Below are 18,945 nucleotides of genomic sequence, written 5' to 3' on the forward strand. Positions count from 1 at the left end.
TAGGTGCTTATTTATCTTATAACTGGAAGTTTGTAGCTTTTGAACATCTTCATTCAATTCTCCATTCTCCTGCCCTCCACTTCTGTGTTCTGAGTATTTTCAATGTATCAACTCTTTTTATCCAACCCCAAACTCGGTGTTATTATTATGTGTACTTGTATGCATATATTTACCTTCTCTAGTCTTTGGACTCTTTTAAGAAGAGAGAAATTATATCATTTATATTTTTATCCCCTGCAAGGCTTCTTGGTACTTTCTGCATTAAGTATGTGATAAACACATATTTGTTGAATGACTAAATGAATAAAAGAAAAGAAAAAGAATGCACACAATAAAAAAATTGAAAACATTAACTCTATACTTATAAATCTTTTTTTTTCCCATGTAGACTGTGAGTTCTTTGAGGATAGAATTTGCTTGATTATTCTCAAAGTGCTAGGCACATGGTAAATACTCAATAAATACCTGTTGGTTTATTGGTTAAAATCTGTATTTTACCCTGAAGAGTGGAAAGCTAAGGGATATATCCTCTAACGCAAAGTCAGAATTCACTGATCACCTGCTGCCTACCTTCACACATATTGCGTGTCAGGAATCTGATTCTTTGGATGTGGTTTGAAGAACAATTGTGGGGTATCCTGCTCCACTGCCAAAGTTCCATTTGCCTCTATGACTAACTACTTATGCTCCAATCTGTTTCTCCTCTGTTCCAGTCATTTACCACCCTGGCACCATTGTGCAATTTTCTTTGCACCTACTGTAGACAATTTGTTACATACATAACAGGTGCCTTAAAAGAAGTTGCACGCTAATAGTGGGCACGTTAAGTGGAAATATATACTATAACCAATTTGTGGAAATTATTCAGTTTTTACAAAGGTTAATTTCTATTTATGGAAAAATCATGAAATTTTACATTGGTTAAAATGGAGAAATAAGATATTCAACTAAATGATACAGATCAATTATTTTTGTTTATTATAAAATCACACAATAAAAGATGTAAGAAATCTAAGATTATTTGTTGTTCAAACTGACAAAGTAAATTTGTGAGGAGATATTACATATTTGCAACTGAAATATCTTTCTTTCTTTTTTTTCTGAAAAGTAACCAAACAATTCTATGTTGATTAGTACATAGCAAAAATACATTTGGAATGAGTTTCAAAAACAAATCTAACTCTAACTTTTGCCAAAATTAATAGCAAATTGTCATTACAAAAAAGAAATCTATTCATTTTGAGAAGACAGTAATTGAGCTTTGATTACATAATTTCTATATCCCCGCCCCCCCCCCCCCCCACGCCCCAGGGGAGCCATATAATCACTCCGGATATGCACATGTCATCATTTTTTCTGAAGGGATGCCCTGGGCCCTCAAGCAAGGTAGTATCCCTAGAATTTGGACTGGAGACAACCTGCATCTCATGATCCTGTGATTCTTTCAAATTCTCTTCTTCACTTCCTGCTCTCCCTTTTCTGATACCTAGCAAAGATGAGAATGTTTGTTGATATTGGATAACCAAGGGGGGAAAAATGCAACAGCTAAGGCCATCTCCTACAACCTTTCAGACATGATGCGGAACAACTGGTGTTTCCATGATGGAGTACATGAAATGAACTGTAGATGTTTCCCAATACTCCTAAGAATGACAGTGCCAGTAGAACAGTGATTTATAGCTTCCTGAGTAGTTTTTAGACTACTCGAATTCTTTTATAAATCTTCTAAGAAGCAAATAAATCCCTATATAGCAGGAAAGAAAAAAATATCTTTTTGCATGGCCTCTAATGTTGATCTGTATATTTCAGTCCCCAAATAAGCAGGACAATGTTTGAAGACATAGGAAAAAAGTTTACACCCATCCAAGAATAGATCTTAGATCTAACATAATTCAATTCCATAATTCACGTACACCTCCAAGAAATTGAAACTAATTTCCATATATGAATGAAAGGATCAGCAACATTCAGAAACTATTCCTTGCCTTTGCACTTTAACTCTGGAATTCCTGGAGTTATCAGGTGGTAAAACTATAAGTACATAGCAGAGGCAAATAGGTAAGCCCTATGGATCAAACGATATGGATAGAATGCCTATAAATTTATTATTTATGGAAAAGCTAATACTCTAGAAACTAAATTAGGAAGTGTTTGGCTAGAATACTTTCTTACCCAGAATCAATTATTCTTTGTTAGGCTGCTTCATACAGTTGTCTAGTGGAAATGCTTATGGAGGGACTTCCCTGGCAGTCCAGTGGTTAAGACTCTGTGCTTCCACTTCAGGGGACACGGGTTTGATCCCTGGTTGGGGAACTAAAATCCCACATGCCATGCAGTGCAGCCAAAAAATAAATAAATAATAAAAATAAACAAATTAGACTGACACTTACATTGTTGCCTGTTAAAAAAAAGCCTTTGGAAAGCCTTAATCTATGGAAAACCCATTAGACAACAAGCATGTGTAGAGATAGCTAACTTAATTAGTAACCAGGTTGCTATAAATCATGACATCAAGGAAATGCCATTTTACAACCATCTGATTAAAACAGTGAAAAGTTTGACAATGCCAGTTGTTGGAGAGATGTAGATCAACAATGTATTATATGTGGTTGGTAAGAGAATAAATTAGTAAACCACTTTGGAAACCAATTTGGCATTGTCTTGTGAAAATGAACATTCACATATCCTATGACCTTTCAGTCCTCTCCTAGATAAAAATTCAAGTGACACTTGTTTATGTGCATCAGGAGACATGCATAAGAATGTTTATAGCAGCACTGTTCAAAATAACAAAAAGAAAAGTAAGTAAAAAATCTGTGTAAAATGCAAATAACCATCAAGAGTAGAATGAATAAAAAGAATCATTCAAGAGTGTGATATTACACAGTAGTGAAAATGAATGAATCACAATTATACACAACATAAATGAAGCATACCTACTGCTGAATGATGAGAAAAAGCATTATAGCCTTTTTTTAAAAATGGAAAAGACAGCTCAATATGGAAAAGTTGCTTAATCATCTGCTATTTGTAATAAAAACCAAATGTTTTTTAAAAAAGGTATAATCACCACAGTAAGTCTAGTTAACACATCAAGTACACCTCAAAACAACAACAACAACAACAGCAACAACAAGGGAATAAAAGCACAAAAAGCAGCATGACGGATAACTTGGGTTGAAGCCAATAGACAGGAGGACAGAATGGGGAGGTGTTCTAGTTCTTGGTCTGGATATTGGGTTCACAGATATTTATTATTTGTTGAAATGAATGAATGAATAAGTCAGTAAAATAAAAGAGGATAGAAATGCAAGTCAAAACTACAGTGAGGTATCACCTCACAACAGTCAGAATGGCCATCATCAAAAAAATCTACAAACAATAAATGCTGGAGAGGGTGTGGAGCAAAGGGAACCCTCTTGCACTGTTGGTGGGAATGTAAATTGATACAACCACTATGGAGAGCAGTATTGAGTTTCCTTAAAAAATTAAAAATAGAACTACCATATGACCCAGCAATCCCACTACTGGGCATATACCCAGAGAAAACCATAATTCAAAAAGACACATGCACCCCCATGTCCATTGCAGCACTATTTACAACAGCCAGGACATGGAAGCAACCTAAATGTCCATCAACAGATGAATGGATAAAGAAGATGTGGTACACATATACAATGGAATATTACTCAGCCATAAAAAGGAATGAAATTGGGTCATTTGTAGAGATGTGGATGGACTTAGAGACTGTCATGCAGAGTGAAGTGAGTCAGAAAGAGAAAAACAAATATTGTATATTACTGCATATACGTGGAAGCTAAAAAAAACGGTATAGATGATCTTATTTGCAAAGCAGAAATAGAGACACAGATATAGAATACAAATGTATGGATACCAAGGGGGAAGAAGGGGTGGGATGAATTGGGAGATGGGGATTGACACATGTACACTACTGATACTATGCATAAAATAGATAGCTAATGAGAACCTACTGTATAGCACAGGGAACCCTATCCAATGCTCTGCGGTGACCTAGATGGGAAGGAAATCCAAAAAAGAGGGGATATTGTATATGTCATGGATGGATCAGTGTTGACAGTGTGTCATGACTCATGAATTAATTCAAATCTGTATACCGCAGGTTCATTTAAAAACCAAGCAAGAGAACAAAAGAAAAATTTAAAAAGCTATTGCTGATTTTATCTGTTTAATTTTTTAATTTTTCTAGCTGAAGAAATGAAAGGCATAATGAATCCCATTGTATATGCTTATAATACATGAAAACAGCAATTGAATGGATATTTATTTTGGAGGATTTACAATCTAACATCATTATGAACAACCACAGAATGCGTGGCACACAGGTAGGCACTTGATTCTCTTAAATCCAGATTTTATTAGGATTTTGTTTGGGATTAGAGGGTGGGCAGGAACGTTCCCTGGGAGAAATGACATTTCATTAACATAATATATAGGTCATTCTGTCAGTAGGGATTGATTCTGCTATGTGATACTATTAGGTTTTATCTATTAATGATGACTTTGTTTCTCATGACTTCATGTTGGTTCCGTTACAGTTCTTTTTTTTTCTCCCTCTATATTTTTTTCTTTCATTCTGATAAGAGAGTTACTGCAGTCTGTGTGAAGGTGACATTATAATTATTACCTATATTGAGCCAACAGGATCCATGGCTACCTGGACTGAATGAAATCGAAAAACTGGTCAGTCATTTACTTTATGTGATTTATATCATCTTGATCTGAACAATTTAAACTTCTAAACTCTAAGCTTAGAGCCATATCTCAATAGGGAGTTGTGTTCCTCATAAATATAATTCAGACCCTCCAGTCTCCCATGTTGAATGATGGAAATGTCCAGAGCCGTCAAAACTTATGGCTGGAACAGATCTCGAATGAGCTGTCACAAGGATTAGGGTCTGGTGTGTGTGCATGTGTGTTAGGACATTTTTGGGGGGAGGGCATTGCACAGATATAGATCAGAATATCTTTGCACACTTTGCCCAAGTAACTGTGTGACTAGAAACAGAACAACACTTTTTTTGTTTCCTTCAGGCCTTTATCACAAATTGTAGGATGTAGAAAAATCTCTTTATATTCCTCTTGTGTTAGTGTCCCATATAAAAATATTGGAGTGCCAGGACGGGGGTTATTGCTCACCACTGCATTGCAGGTCTTACAGTGTCAGCTCCAAGGCCAGGCAGCAAATATATGCTGAATGACTGACTAGCCCCCATTAGGCAATGAGGCTGCTTTAGCAATCAGTCTCCTTAAATGGCATTATTTACTTGTTGAAAACGTGCTTTCCACACTGGCCTAGCTCTTTAATTGACATAGGCCCATTTCTACTCTGTTGTGACACAGATCACTTTCTGAACACTCCGCAGTTTTCTGACCTCCTTCTCACATGGAGACGTGTTGACAATTGCATCCGTTTTCCTTTAACAGCAGTGCCTTGCCCTACCCCTACCTCTAAATTGCAATTCTTTGATTCTTTATTATAGATCTAACATGCCCCAGCCTGGTCTGGGATTCCACAAAGTCCTTGACTTTAGATTATAAATAGGGTTGCAACTCAAGTGGAGTCTTGTCTGCCTGTTTACTAGACTGCTTTCAAGATTGTTCAAACCCAAATAGCCAGGGGAGAGATGGAAACTTAATTTGTTTCAGGCTTCAATGCCTGGAGGCAAGGCAGACTCTCAGTTTCCCATGAGCAGACTACTAAATGTTTTCAACCTCGGTAAGCAGAAAAGACTTTGTGCACAGGCTGCACTGAGATTTCCCAACAAGCACAGCTCATACTCAAATAACAGGGTTATCTGTCATACACTGAATGAGACCCACCTACCCAGGGAGTTGAGCAATTCTTTGCTTGTTCAATACATTAATCCTGGACTCAGTTAAACAGAGGCCCTGGCACATGCTGCAGAAAGTACAGCAAACACTCCACATGCCAAACATGATGGGGCTCTTGCCTGTTCTCCTCTGGCCTCACCTTCACCAATCCCTGCTGGAACAACGAGTTTTAAAGTCCTTTCTGCTGTCCTGGAAGCTGTTATTGTTGAGACAAAAAGCTACAATCAGAGCAAATTGAATTGTTATGCAAGACTGAAGCCAGTTGTTTGGAAGAATGAATCTCAGGCAAGAACTAAGTTTGAAATTTTAATGTGTTAAGTGACATAATATGAAAGAATTACTGTTTTGTGAACCGTGTAGAAAGAAAGATGGTAAACTGAGTGTGTCTCAAATAATTTAATTTAATTCAGTTCAGAAATTATTTATGAACACCAATCATGAAGCCTTGAATTAGACTATATGTTAGACATTGAACGAGAAGAGAATGGATTCTTCTTAGGAAGCCCACAGTTTGGATGTTGACTGATTCACATAGGCCAGTGTAACACAGAGACCGTCATGTAGTAGGCATTTAATACATCTTGTGCTTTTGTGTTATTTTTGTGTTATTACTATTAATGTGACAAGTATTATATTACTGCTATGTGTCAATTATAGAACTGGCTGAATATTTTTATTATGCTAATGGGCAGCTTACTAGAGAAAACGATCTATGAACTGATTCTTGAATACTGATCCTGCCAATAGGGGGAAGGGAAGGGTATTTAGACAGAGGGAATGGCATGTACAAACATCCCTGGCATAAAGGAACAGGCTGTTCAGTGGCAAGAAGTGTCCAGATCCTTCTTGGCCGGCAAGGGTACATATGGCAAGAGAACAGTCCACTGTAGTCTAGTCCAGACCTTGTGGTCCTTGTCCAGAGTAGACCAGACCAGGATAACTTGAGATAGTGTAGTCAGAGGGAGATTTTGAAACACAGTAAAAGAATGCATCCAAAGTAAGCAGAAAGCAATGCCAATGGTCAAGTGTGAAGAGCCAGCTGAAGCTGTGGGTGGGATAATTAGTAATGCTGTAAAAAGTCAATAGAGATTGGAAGTGTCAAATGCAGATCTAGAAATAAGTTGGGAGGGAGGGCATTTCATTTGGATCATGATTGGCACCACTGCAATGGATAAGAGACAAGAAGGAAAAGCACAGTTAGGAAGCATTGCAAAATTCAAGTAGATAATGAGTTGAAATAAGGCAGTAGTACTGGCTTCAAGTTTGAGAAAAGTTTAGGAAGCAAAATGCTTCACACTTGATAAACAATGGAATATGAGACTGAGAAGATAGATGTAGAAAATGCTGCTCAGGGACAACCCCTTGCAGAGTATGGGATAGAGATTGAACCTGTGACTGATCTATGTTTACCCAATAGGTAGAAAACATGAGTCTGGAAACCAAAGGGAAGAAGTAATATTAGCCTCTCTCATCATCATTCTTAATGACCAACCCTTCTGTGGATTTGTGTTTCCCATCACCTTTGGTTCTGCTAAATTAGAGGTCCAGATTCTTGGGGAATGTTTGCATTAGTGGAATATAAATGATCCATTAGTGACTGAACTTGAAGCTACCATGTCACTTTGTGATCCTCATGCTAGTGGCCCTGCAGGTAAAAATTCAGGGGAAAATGACCTTGACAATAAAAAAAGGTGGAATGTGATTAGTTCCAAAAGAGAAAAAGAGAAAAGAACATAAAAATAGAAAAGAAAAATATAAACTATAAAAGGAAATCTAGAAGATGGAGAAATTTGGTAAGATTCAGAAATGCAAAGATGAAAGGCCAAAAGATGGCAATGCATAAAGGTTAACAAGAATAAATAATACATAGTATCAGAGAACTACTTACTATTCTATTGCATGAAAATATTTACAAATGCCCTTTTGAACGTGTCCCTAGTGAATAAATAAAGGTGCATCTGTACCTAGTCTAGTTATATTTTATTGGACTTGATGATATTATCTCATTGTTATTTTTAATAATAAAGAAGGAAATAACCCCTGATAGCAAAATTTCAACACATTTTTTCTATTGCCACATGGAGAATACTTTTGTTGCATATTTTCACCTTATTATTTAGAGTTGTGATACCTTAGGTATTTGAAGTATTTTTAATACAGTGATGGAAACAATTAATGAAATTTGGAAGAGTTAAATGGATTCAATGTTATTGTCCTGACCTTGTGCTGATTTTCCCCTTGCCCTGCCAAGATTCAGATTCATATTTCAGGCACAATAGAAAAATAGTCGTGTAATAAACTGATACAAAACAGCTTAACTTGAGTTGTCCTTCTTTCTGTATAGTCAGTATTTCTGCTTCCGTTCTCCAACAGAGAAACTATTCTGGCTTAAGTGGTGTTGCTGACAATCAATATAGTGTTAGGATGAAGAGCATGAGTTCTGGAGTTAGATGCAACTAGGGATGACATCTCCTGTGTTACCATGTGCAAGTGAATCAAACTCTCTGAGCCTCAGATTCTTCATTTGTAAAGGAGGGTTAATAACAAGATTCACCTACCTTTAGGATTTTTGTGAAGATTACATGAGCTAGTGCAAGTAAAACATTAGCCCAATTTGAAGACTATAGTGAAATTCTGATAGCACAAAACCTCTAGTAAATTCAGTAGTATTAGTATCTCTGGTAGTAGAAATCATAATAGTAATAGTAGTTGTAATTAGAGGATAATTTTCAAAAAACAGGTAACTCATGACTTTCATATAGATGTAAAAATGCATGTGTATTAAATTTTATTTAACTCAATCAGTGAGGGGATCAAGCAGATGCTATAACCTGTTCAAAAGACAATCCAAAGAATAGACACATTTATCAGTGAGGAATATCAAAATGAATGTGAAAACGGAGGCAAATTTGACCTCCTCCATAGTGAAGAGGGAGACCAGTTGGATGCTCACTGGCTAGAACTTACATGTCTTTAGACCAGATTTATTTTTGCATTACTCTCAGTTATCTACAGCTTACAGAGTTGCAAAACAGCTTCCACAGAACCACCATTTTAAAATGGAGAGGGATGTGCTATAGACAATGTGTACTTCTCCACTGAAGTACAATTTTTGTCTACATAGTGGTGGTAGTGGTAATATTTTTGGGTCACAAGTAACACGTGTGATGTAAACATTACTAAAAATAGGTTAAATCCTGAAAAACCCATGAAAGAAGACAGTATGTAAATTATTCAGAAGGTGCTGGTGGCAAGCATCTGGCCCTAGCATCAAAGAAACCTGGATTCTAGTTCCATGTTTTTACCATTTATCAGATAATTGACTTTGGACAAGTCAGTTAACCTCTTTCAGTCTTGTTTTCCTCATCTGTGAGATTAGGCATCACAGCAAATGCTTTCTAAAGCATCCCCTCCCCCTGCCCCTTGGACTCACGTCTATAGACAAGAAGCAATGACTGTTGGTGTGCATTATCATGGAGTGTCTCTCGTGGACAGTCTACACATGGATAATTGAGACTTGGCTGCAAATGAGCAATGTGATTAGAGTTACTGACCTAAACAATTCCAGCAAATGACAAGTCTTCAGGGCCTTTGAAATGTCACCCATTTTACTGTGTATATTTAATGAAATGCTAATGTAATTTTGCTAAACATGCAGTACTTATCATTACACATGACGGATTGGAAATACGAGTTTCCAGTGGTAGTAAACTGTCAGAGAAATAGTGATTAAGCACTATAATTATGGGAACACCTACCTTTTATATTAGAAAGTCATTTTTTCCCAGCTTGTGTCAGTTAAAATCGTAAGAGACTGTGAATGTGAGGCAAAGGATGTGTGTTGAAAGTATGGTTTAAGAATATTCAACTCAAACTCTGCTTGCATAGTGTCATCTGGGTGGAAGATATCTACTCTATAGTACCATGGGCACTGCATACAACTTTTGTACATTGTTCCCTCAATTCTGTGTGTGAGATCTCCTGAGATATCTGAGCAAGTGCTGGACAATAAGTGGTTTGCTTTTTAAAAATGATTTTTTATTAGAGTGTAAAACTTTTAATAGAATATTTATTATAACATTTTAAAATTATTTATTATAAAATAGACGGGAAACTGCATAAAACACGTGAAGAGCTTAATGGAATATTATGATGCATCTAACTTGGATTAAGAAACAGACTTTGGATATTTACCAAAGAGATCCTCCAGGTATCCTGTCTCAATCATAACATTCTTCCTCCTTCCTAAAGGAAACTGCTCTCCTGTATGATAATCACTTTCTTTCATTTCTTCACAGTTTTATAAATATGTTGCTAAACATGGCCAAACATCCCTGGGTGGGAGGGATCTTCCTTGGTTAGAAGTACTATTCTAAGTCCTTAAGACATAAATACTCTTGGAGGAAAGAAGGAATTTGTGTGTAGTTTGCATACAAAACATCTAACCCATCATTAAATTCCAGCAGTGGTTTGACATGACCACATTCTCTAACATACCAGAGAGAAATGGATGCAGCTATGTAAACATATATTCATGTTTACATAATTTTTAATGTCTTCAAATATACATAATTTTTAACATTTTGTGTATATAGTGTCTTTTTGGTTTTATTACTCATACATATTTGTTATATAAAAAGGCAAAAAAAAAACCCTCAAAGAAGATACAAAGATCTGTAATCATGTCCTACAAATCTAGCTATTATTTACAGTTGAGGTTTATCATTAAGATTTTCATCTCTCTCCATCTCCACCTATGCCGTTTAAGTATAAAGCTATATCACATAAATATGCATATAGTATATAAAATAGTTTGCATTGTTTGGGCCATTGTATAATGCACATGGCCATGTTTCTTTAATCTAGTTTCCCATATATTTCTCTCTTGTTGAAATAAATAGTTAAAATGTATTTTTAAAGGCCAAGGACTTAAAAAGAAAACTATCCACAATGCCATTTACCTCATCAAAAATTAATATTTTTTTTAAATTATAAAATATCCTGTCACTGTTGAGGGGAAATAACTATTTGAATTCAGTTAGTGAATGAAAATGTATTGAGTCTAAATCTTGGGCTACACTGTATTTTAATGACAGAGTAATTTTATGCAGCTAAAGCACTGTCATTTGAACGAAGACTGCAGTTTCTGGAAGGGCATATTTTTCATGTTTTAATAATCCGCACAACTGTTTTCCATTGACAGAAGGAGGGGGATGTCTTAGACAGGAGCCTTCTATAGGCTTGTCCATTCTCATGGTGGCCCCCTGGTGGTCAGATGGACTCTGTTTGTGTTTCTTTGCTGAGTGTTTTGAAGTGTGTGTGTGTGTGTGTGTGTGTGTGCGGGTGTGTGCGTAATTTTGAGAGGAGAGGAGGGGAAAGACTTTCAGAGGGTACAATGGAATAAATGCTAGTGTATTTCTTTCTTCATAGACAGAAATACGCTGTAGTCCACTGAAGGCTGTTCTATCAGCTGTAGTCTCACCTGTGGTGAAGCCAGGGTTCTTGATTCAATGCAGCTGGGTTGCAGAAACAGAAGACCATAGCCTGAACTCTCAATACTTAAGGCTCTAGGTCAATTCAGGTTTTAATTTTCTATTTTATGAACCTAGAAATCATAATAAATGAACTGTCCAGGCCCCTTCTAATCCTCCTGACTATATAGTTATATAAAATAAATTCACTCATCGGTAGCTCCCTCAGAAGACAAAGATTTACATAAATATTCCAGTTAAAGCATTCTGATTTTGAAGTGCTTGGAGAAGAAATGAGCAAGTTACTTTTTTCCAAAAATTAAATTTAAAGATGTTAATTCATTTTTAAAATTGTTACTGAGCCTACAGTAGACAATCTACTCTGCTAGATATTGGGGTGGAGATGAGGAGAAGAGATAAGAAGAGAAAAAAGCACATAATCTGTCACAAACGAGTCTGTAGTTTGTAAATGAAAAGGTTAAAGTGACCCACTTTGAAAAAAATTTGAACTTGACAAAATAAATTTATCATGAAATAGTTGTTTGAACCATAACAGAAATGTTGAAGGTCATGCTTTCATAGGTTAACTTGTGTAAAAGAAGCCAATTACATGCACACACACACACATAATCATTTGCAGCCTGAGTTCTTTATCTATTGTGAGCACAAATTAAAAGTAATAGTTATTTAGACTGAATCGGGTGCTTTAGATGTATCATCTTATTTAATTATTATGATAATGCTGCAAGAGAAGCATTATTATTATTTTCATTTTACATCTGAGTAAGTGAAGCACCCAAAGTGTAGGTAATTCCCTCAAAAGACAAAGCCAGTAAGAGATGAGACTGGGATTTTAACCATTCAACTATATATGTTTTCACTTTTGGTGCCCCTCCTGGTTGAACTATTGTGACACTCAGGTCAAAAACCACTCTTCTAGAGGTGAGAGCTGGTCAGAGAAGAGTACATTTTGATTTTCTTTAATCCTAGGGTACTAAAGTAGCAAGGCACTAAAAGTATTTCTATTCCTTCAAGATTTTTTTTAAAGAAAGTATTAAATGTAAGAAGATTTACAAGCAGTTAGAACTAGCAACAGGTTATTATTATTTTTTATTGTGGTAAAAAACACATAACATGAAATCTACCTTATTAACAAGTTTCTCAGTGTACAGTGCAGTAGTATTAACTATACATACATCATTGTACAGCATATCTCTAGAACTTTTTCATCTTGCATGACTGAAACTCCATGCCCACTTGAATAGCAACTTCCTATTTTCTGCTCTCCAGCCCCTGGAAATCATCAATCTACTTTCTGCTTCTGTGAGTTTGATTACTTTAGATATACAAATAAACAGAATTGTGCAGTATTTGTCCTGATGTAAGTGGCTTATTTCACTTATAATATTCTCAAGGTTCATCATGTTGCAGCATATGACAGGATTTCCTTTTTTTTTTTTTTCAGGCTGAGTAATATTCCATTGTATGTATATGCTACATTTTCCCTATTTATTCACCTATCAACAGACATTTAGATTGTCTCCATTCTGGCTATTATAAAGAATGCTGCAGTGAACACTGATGTGCAAAGATCTTTTGGAGTTCTTGTTTCCAATTCTTTTGGATGAATACCCAGATCATATAGTGGTTCTATTTTTAATTTTTAAGGAAACTCCATACTGTTTTCCACAGTGGCTGCACCATTTTACATTCCCACCAACAGTGCACAAGGGTTCCAATTTTTCTATATACTTGCCAACACTTGTTATTTTCTTCCTTTTCTTTTCTTTAAAAAAAAATCAACAGCCATCCTAACAGGTGTAAGGTGATTTCACTGTGGTCTTGGTTTGCATTTCCCTGATTAGTGATGTTGAGTGTCTTTTTACGCAACTTTGGCTACTTGTATGTCTTCTTTGGAGAAATGCCTATATTAATGATTATCCACTTTGGCTTTTGAAGCAAAATTCATTACTTTTTTTTTAAAGATTTTTTTTTTTTGGATGTGGACCATTTTTAAAATCTTTATTGAATTTGTTACAATATTGCTTTTGTTTTATGTTTTGGTATTTTGGCTGGGAGGCATGTGGCATCTTAGCTCCCTGACCAGGGATCGAATCCACACCCCCTTCATTGGAAGGCAAAGTCTTCACCACTGGACCACCAAGGAAGTCCCCATTCCTTTCCCATGAATAAAAAAATTTAATTCCTTGCAAAAAGCATGCACTGAACACATGCTGCAGAAGGTATACTGAGCCTACAAGGATGCACATCTCCCCTTCTTGAAAAGCAGTTTGCATCATGGAAGAGAAGCAAGTCATGTATATTCAAATCCTACTATAGAGCAAGGTCTGAAATGCGTTAATAATGGGACTGGTTTCAGTGGGGATGCTTTGAGGGGAAGGGAGCTAACATTTATTAATCAAGTACCATCACGTACAAATCTGATTTGGTGTGTAAGGATCATCATCACAGCTATCTGAGGCTTAGGGTGATTAAGTCCTGTGTCCAAGGTCACCAGCAAGTAGATCAAAGAACCAACATTTGAACCAAATCCCAAATCCATAATCTTTCCTACTGTAACATTTTGTATCCTTTTCTTTGGGAATTGAGGGAAATTTCAGAGAAATTTGACTCTAGAGCTGAAACTTAAAGGATGGGTCAGTGTCAAAATTAGAGAAAAAATAGTCACACTGATTCTTCTGCTGTCTCTGTGATCTGCCTTAGAAATGAAGTGATAAGCTCCAAGATAACTCCTTTCTCCCTGAAGAGAAAGGGGGTGAAGGGGGTGAGTTTCTGAAGTATGCATTGAAAGCCCTATTCACCCCAGGAACACTGTTTAGGTTGCAAGAGCCTCCTCATTTTAGAGACTGAGGTTTCTAATTAGTCAGTTAAGCATAACCCTTCCTCTGATTGTTCCAAACTCTTCCCATCTCCTAGGGACCTCAGACCCTTACTCCCATCCAGAGTAATTGCTCTAAAGTGAGCTTCTCATAGCTATGCTTTTTTTCTCTCTTGACCATCAGCTATTTCTTAATTGTTAAATGCAAGTGGTAATTTGTTGATTCTGAGGGCAACTTTTGGGACTGCACAGCTATTAGGCAAACCATGGTTATGAGTTCTGGTCCAAAGGCAAGATCTTTAACAACACCAAGGACCCAACAACTAAGGATATGTTGTAATCAAGATTAGAAGCTCTGCAAAGAAACTGTCCTTGCCCAAGGGAGGCTGGTCTTGGGTGGTGGAGGACCTCTGTGAACCCTTGTGGTATCCTCAGTGTTTATTTCCATCTGGAGTTGTTAGTTGAAGTGTGTTTCTCATTAGAGTCAACTGTGGGAATCCAAGAGTTTTATAATGTCTCCATTTATTCATTTTTAGCCAACAAATATTTAGAGGCTCCAGAGCATTACTGGGGACATCATAAAGTGGTAATTCATTGAGTCATATTCAGAAGGGAGAGGAGATGAGGATTGTGGGGCTGCTTCTGTACCCCTGGCCAGGCCACCCAATCTCCTAGAGTGGCCTCAGAACTGACCCTATCCTGAAGATGGCTCATCTCCTTATCAGAAACACAGAGGAAAGATGCAGCCAGGTGGATACCCCTGTGAAAATGCCCAGTCATTGGCCTTGATAGTTTGTTGTCACCTTTTAATAAGTTGAATGTAACATTGGCAGATTGTCACCACCTATCATTTAACGAGCTGTTCTTAGGAAAGTAGTGTTGATCGTGTGAGGTGCAGATGGGAGACGTAGATATTGTTCTGAATCCTGACTCTGTCACAGGCTGCGTGATTTGGGGCAGATGACTTTACTCCTGGAGTTTTGGTTTCATTTGTATCATGGGCATATTAGTACATGGGTTTTGCAAGCAGTAAATGAGATGCATTTTGTGAATGTTCTTATTATATTAATTGGCACTTGAACGTGCCTAGTGAACAGCATTTCCCTTCTCCGTAAGGTAGAAGAACAAGGGAAATTTTAGATCGAATATGTTGTGTTGGAGTATACATTAAAGAATGTTTCCCAAATGAAGATAGATCAATACATATTTAGGCAAGATTGAAAATGTATGATGAAATCTGGATTGTTGTCAGCCAATAATAATATTCTACATATTTGGAAAGGAAATGAATAAAAAAAAATACGAATGTGTACATTCTGCAGACATTCTTGAAATTCTTATTATGTTTGTGTAACTAAACTGAAGTGGAAACTAGATGGTGAGAATGATTAAGGTAAAATAAGAAGATGATTAAAGCACGATAACATGACCTAAGAGAAGTATGCAAACAAAATAGAATTGGGGGTTTTAAGAAAGAAGAAATTAGTAGAATTTAGATAAACTTTACGGAGGAAAAAAATAGAATGCCTTATCCCTAGTTTCAAAGGACAGAAATCAGGGGTAATGCATTTGGAGTAGGACCTGAGGAACGGGGAGAAGCATCAGAGGTGCAAGAGGTTAGTGGATGGTCTTGTTTCATTGAAGGCCCAGCCAGGTTCCATGGACACGCAACTTGTGTAGTTCTACAGGGCCCCACACTTGGTTTATTGCTCTGTTGTTGCCATCTTGATATTCTTAACAAATTTTGAACAAGGGACCCTACATTTTCATTTTGCACTGAGCTTCAAAAATTACGTAGCTCCCTACTGAAATGAGAGAAGATATTTGCAAATGATAGCTCTGATAAAGGGTTGATATCCAAAATGTAGCAAGAACTCATACAACTCAACATCAAAAAAAAAAAAACCTGATTAAAAAATGGGCAGAGGATCTGAATATACATTTTTCCAGAGTAGACATATAGATGGCTAACAGGCACATGAAAAGATGCTCAATGTCACTATCATTAGGGAAATACAAATCAAAACAGCAATGACCTATCACCTCACACCTGTCAGATGGCTATTATCAAAAAGACAAGAAATAACTAGCGTTGGCCAGAGTGTGGGAAAAGCTTCAAACACTTGTGGTGGGATTGTAAATTGGTGCAGCCACTATGGAAAAGAGTATGGAGACTCCTCAAAAAATTAAAAATATAACTACCATAAATCCAGTAATTTCACTCCTGGATATTTATTCAAAGAAAAAGAAAACACTAATTTGAAAAGATACATGCACCTCTATGTTTACTGTAGCACTATTTACAATAGCCAAGATATAGAACAACCTAAGTGCCCAACAATAGATGAATGGATAAAGAAGATGATATATAATACATACATACATATATATAAAGAATGAAATCTTAACACGTGCAACAACATGGGTGGACCTAGAAGGTATTATGCTAAGTGAAGCATGTCAGAAAGAGAAAGACAAATATTGTGTGATTTCACTTATGTGTGGAATCTAAAAAACAAATGAACAAACATAACTCAATAGAAACAGAGTCACAGACGCAGAACACACAGGCAGTTGCCAGAGGGGAGGGGGTGTCAGGGGAGGAGAGAAATAGGGCAGTGAAGAGGTACAAACTTCCAAAAAAATGATGTAGCTGGTCTTGACTAGAGAAATTGATTGAAGTAAAAATCCTGATATCCTGCAGGATTTTAAATGTCAGCATAAAGAACCCAAATTTTATTGTGTCTGGGAATGAGGAGACAAGTGACATGACCAGGGTTATGTATTAACCATGAAAACCATATGTTTGTTGGGTAGAAAGAGAGAGGACAGTCAGCGAAGGAAGTGGTTTCTGCTGGGACCACCACAGCCCCCTCTTTGCTTAGGGCTGCCCTGGTTTACAACACTTATCCCAGTGTAATTATTAGTAGTGCCCTCTCTCAGTCTCAAAAATATCCTAGTTTGAATGATTAACTGTATGATCACCCAAGTTATTTTGATCATCTAGGCAAATTAAGCCTGAATTTGAATGAGGACAGGAGGTATGGTGAATAGAGAACCAAGAAGGAGGATAAATGGCAAAACATCAGACTTTGAGTCAGAATTTCCCTTTTAACGTCAATAAATTCTGCAAATGCCTATGTTCTAGTAGTTGAACTTTTGGTATCTGTCACTTGAGAAAATCCAGGATGACATAAAGTTACTTGGAATTTAGTGTACTATTAGATATTTTATTAGTCACTAGACATTTGAAGATTTGCATTACATATTTGAATGAGATATTATTCATCCCATTTAAAGTCACTGCTAGCTGTGCTTATAGCTTGGTAGACCTCTTGCAAAATTTTAGCCCTCCCTCCATAACAAAGTATCCTTCCATGGCCCAGAAGGGCAGACTGGCTGATTTGCAGGCAACACTTAAATTCTTTGGTGTGACATTGAAGGTACCAGTATAGACAGAATTTAAAGTGGCGCCTGTGTATTACAATTTGAAGAATTCCCTAATAGATGGCTGGTGAGAAAAGGTGACAATGTGTGTGTATGAGGGAATGGGGGTAGAGTAAATGGATGTGGTTTTATGGAAGTTATACTCCCACATAAGAATATATGTTTATACTCCCTTATAAAAATAAACATAAAATAATCAATCATTGATTTTTACCTAATTTATACATTGGGCAGCTGCATATTTCCTTTGAGATATATTTGAAATCCATGAATGTGATAGAAAGAGCATTGTGAAATTGCAGATTTAAATCGTGGCTCTACAATTTATCAGTTCTGTGAATTTAAGCCAACCCTTGAGGTTTTCTGAGCCTCCCTTTCTTCATTTATAGAATGGGGTTAGTGAAGCCACTGTGCAGACTGCCATGAGGAGCAAAGTAGACGCAGTGTGTGAAATGCTTTAAAAACTGTAAATCAGTGGTTCTCAAACTTTAGCATACATTAGAATTACTTAGAAGGCTTATTAAGACAGATGTTGCTGGGCCCCATCCCCCAGAATTTCTCATTTGTAGAATTTGCATTTTAGCAAGACCACAACTGAATGTTTGTATCCCCTTAAAACTCATATATTGAAATTCTAACCCCTAATGTGATGATATTAGGAGGTGGGACATTTGGGAGGTAATTAGTTCATGGGGGTGGCATCGTCTTGAATGGGATTAGTGCCTTTATGAAAGAGACCCTTGAGAGCTCTCTCACCCTCTTTCTACTATGTTGAGGATATAAGGAGAAGAGAGGTTGTTAGTCTGCAAGGTGGAGGAAGACCCTTACATGATCATGCTGATACCCTGATCTTGGTCTTCCAGTCACCAGAACTGTGAGAAATACATTTCTGTTGTTTATTAAGCCACCCAGTCTATGGTAATTTTTTAGAGCACCTGAACTGACTAACAGTCCATGTTGTTTTAAGGCTACTTCTCTGGGTACCACACTTTGAGAACCACCACTCTTAGCAAATTTATATCTTACCAGAGTTAAAAGAATAACTCCCATCTTCCTAAAGGATAAGTTTGTTTTTTGGGGGGGGAGGGGAGGCTGCACATTATTAAATAAAAGAGACTTTAATGAAGAAATACATGTGACTAAATATTTTACTAGAGAAGGAAAATCTTGGCTATGTGAAGAAAATAACAAAGATTGCTATGAATCATCTATTGGTCTCATGCAAAGTAAAACCAAGGATTATATACCCAGCTTAATTTCAACTTTATAATGATTTCCTTTAATTACTGTATAGGACCAAACACGAAGATGCAA

At 36.7% G+C, this 18,945-nt stretch overlaps 1 long non-coding RNA gene across 1 annotated transcript in view; it reads left to right on the forward strand.

The window, feature by feature from the left end:
• Positions 1–4,233: 4,233 nt before the first annotated feature.
• The window catches only part of LOC130856368 (uncharacterized), a 54,194-nt gene continuing 39,482 nt past the window's right edge, over positions 4,234–18,945 (forward strand). Inside the window, exon 1 of the long non-coding RNA XR_009054561.1 lies at positions 4,234–4,364. This is a non-coding gene — a long non-coding RNA (uncharacterized LOC130856368). The remainder of the gene's footprint in view (positions 4,365–18,945) is intronic.

This window comes from Hippopotamus amphibius, chromosome 7, assembly GCF_030028045.1.
Source record: "Hippopotamus amphibius kiboko isolate mHipAmp2 chromosome 7, mHipAmp2.hap2, whole genome shotgun sequence".
Lineage (NCBI taxonomy): Eukaryota > Metazoa > Chordata > Mammalia > Artiodactyla > Hippopotamidae > Hippopotamus > Hippopotamus amphibius.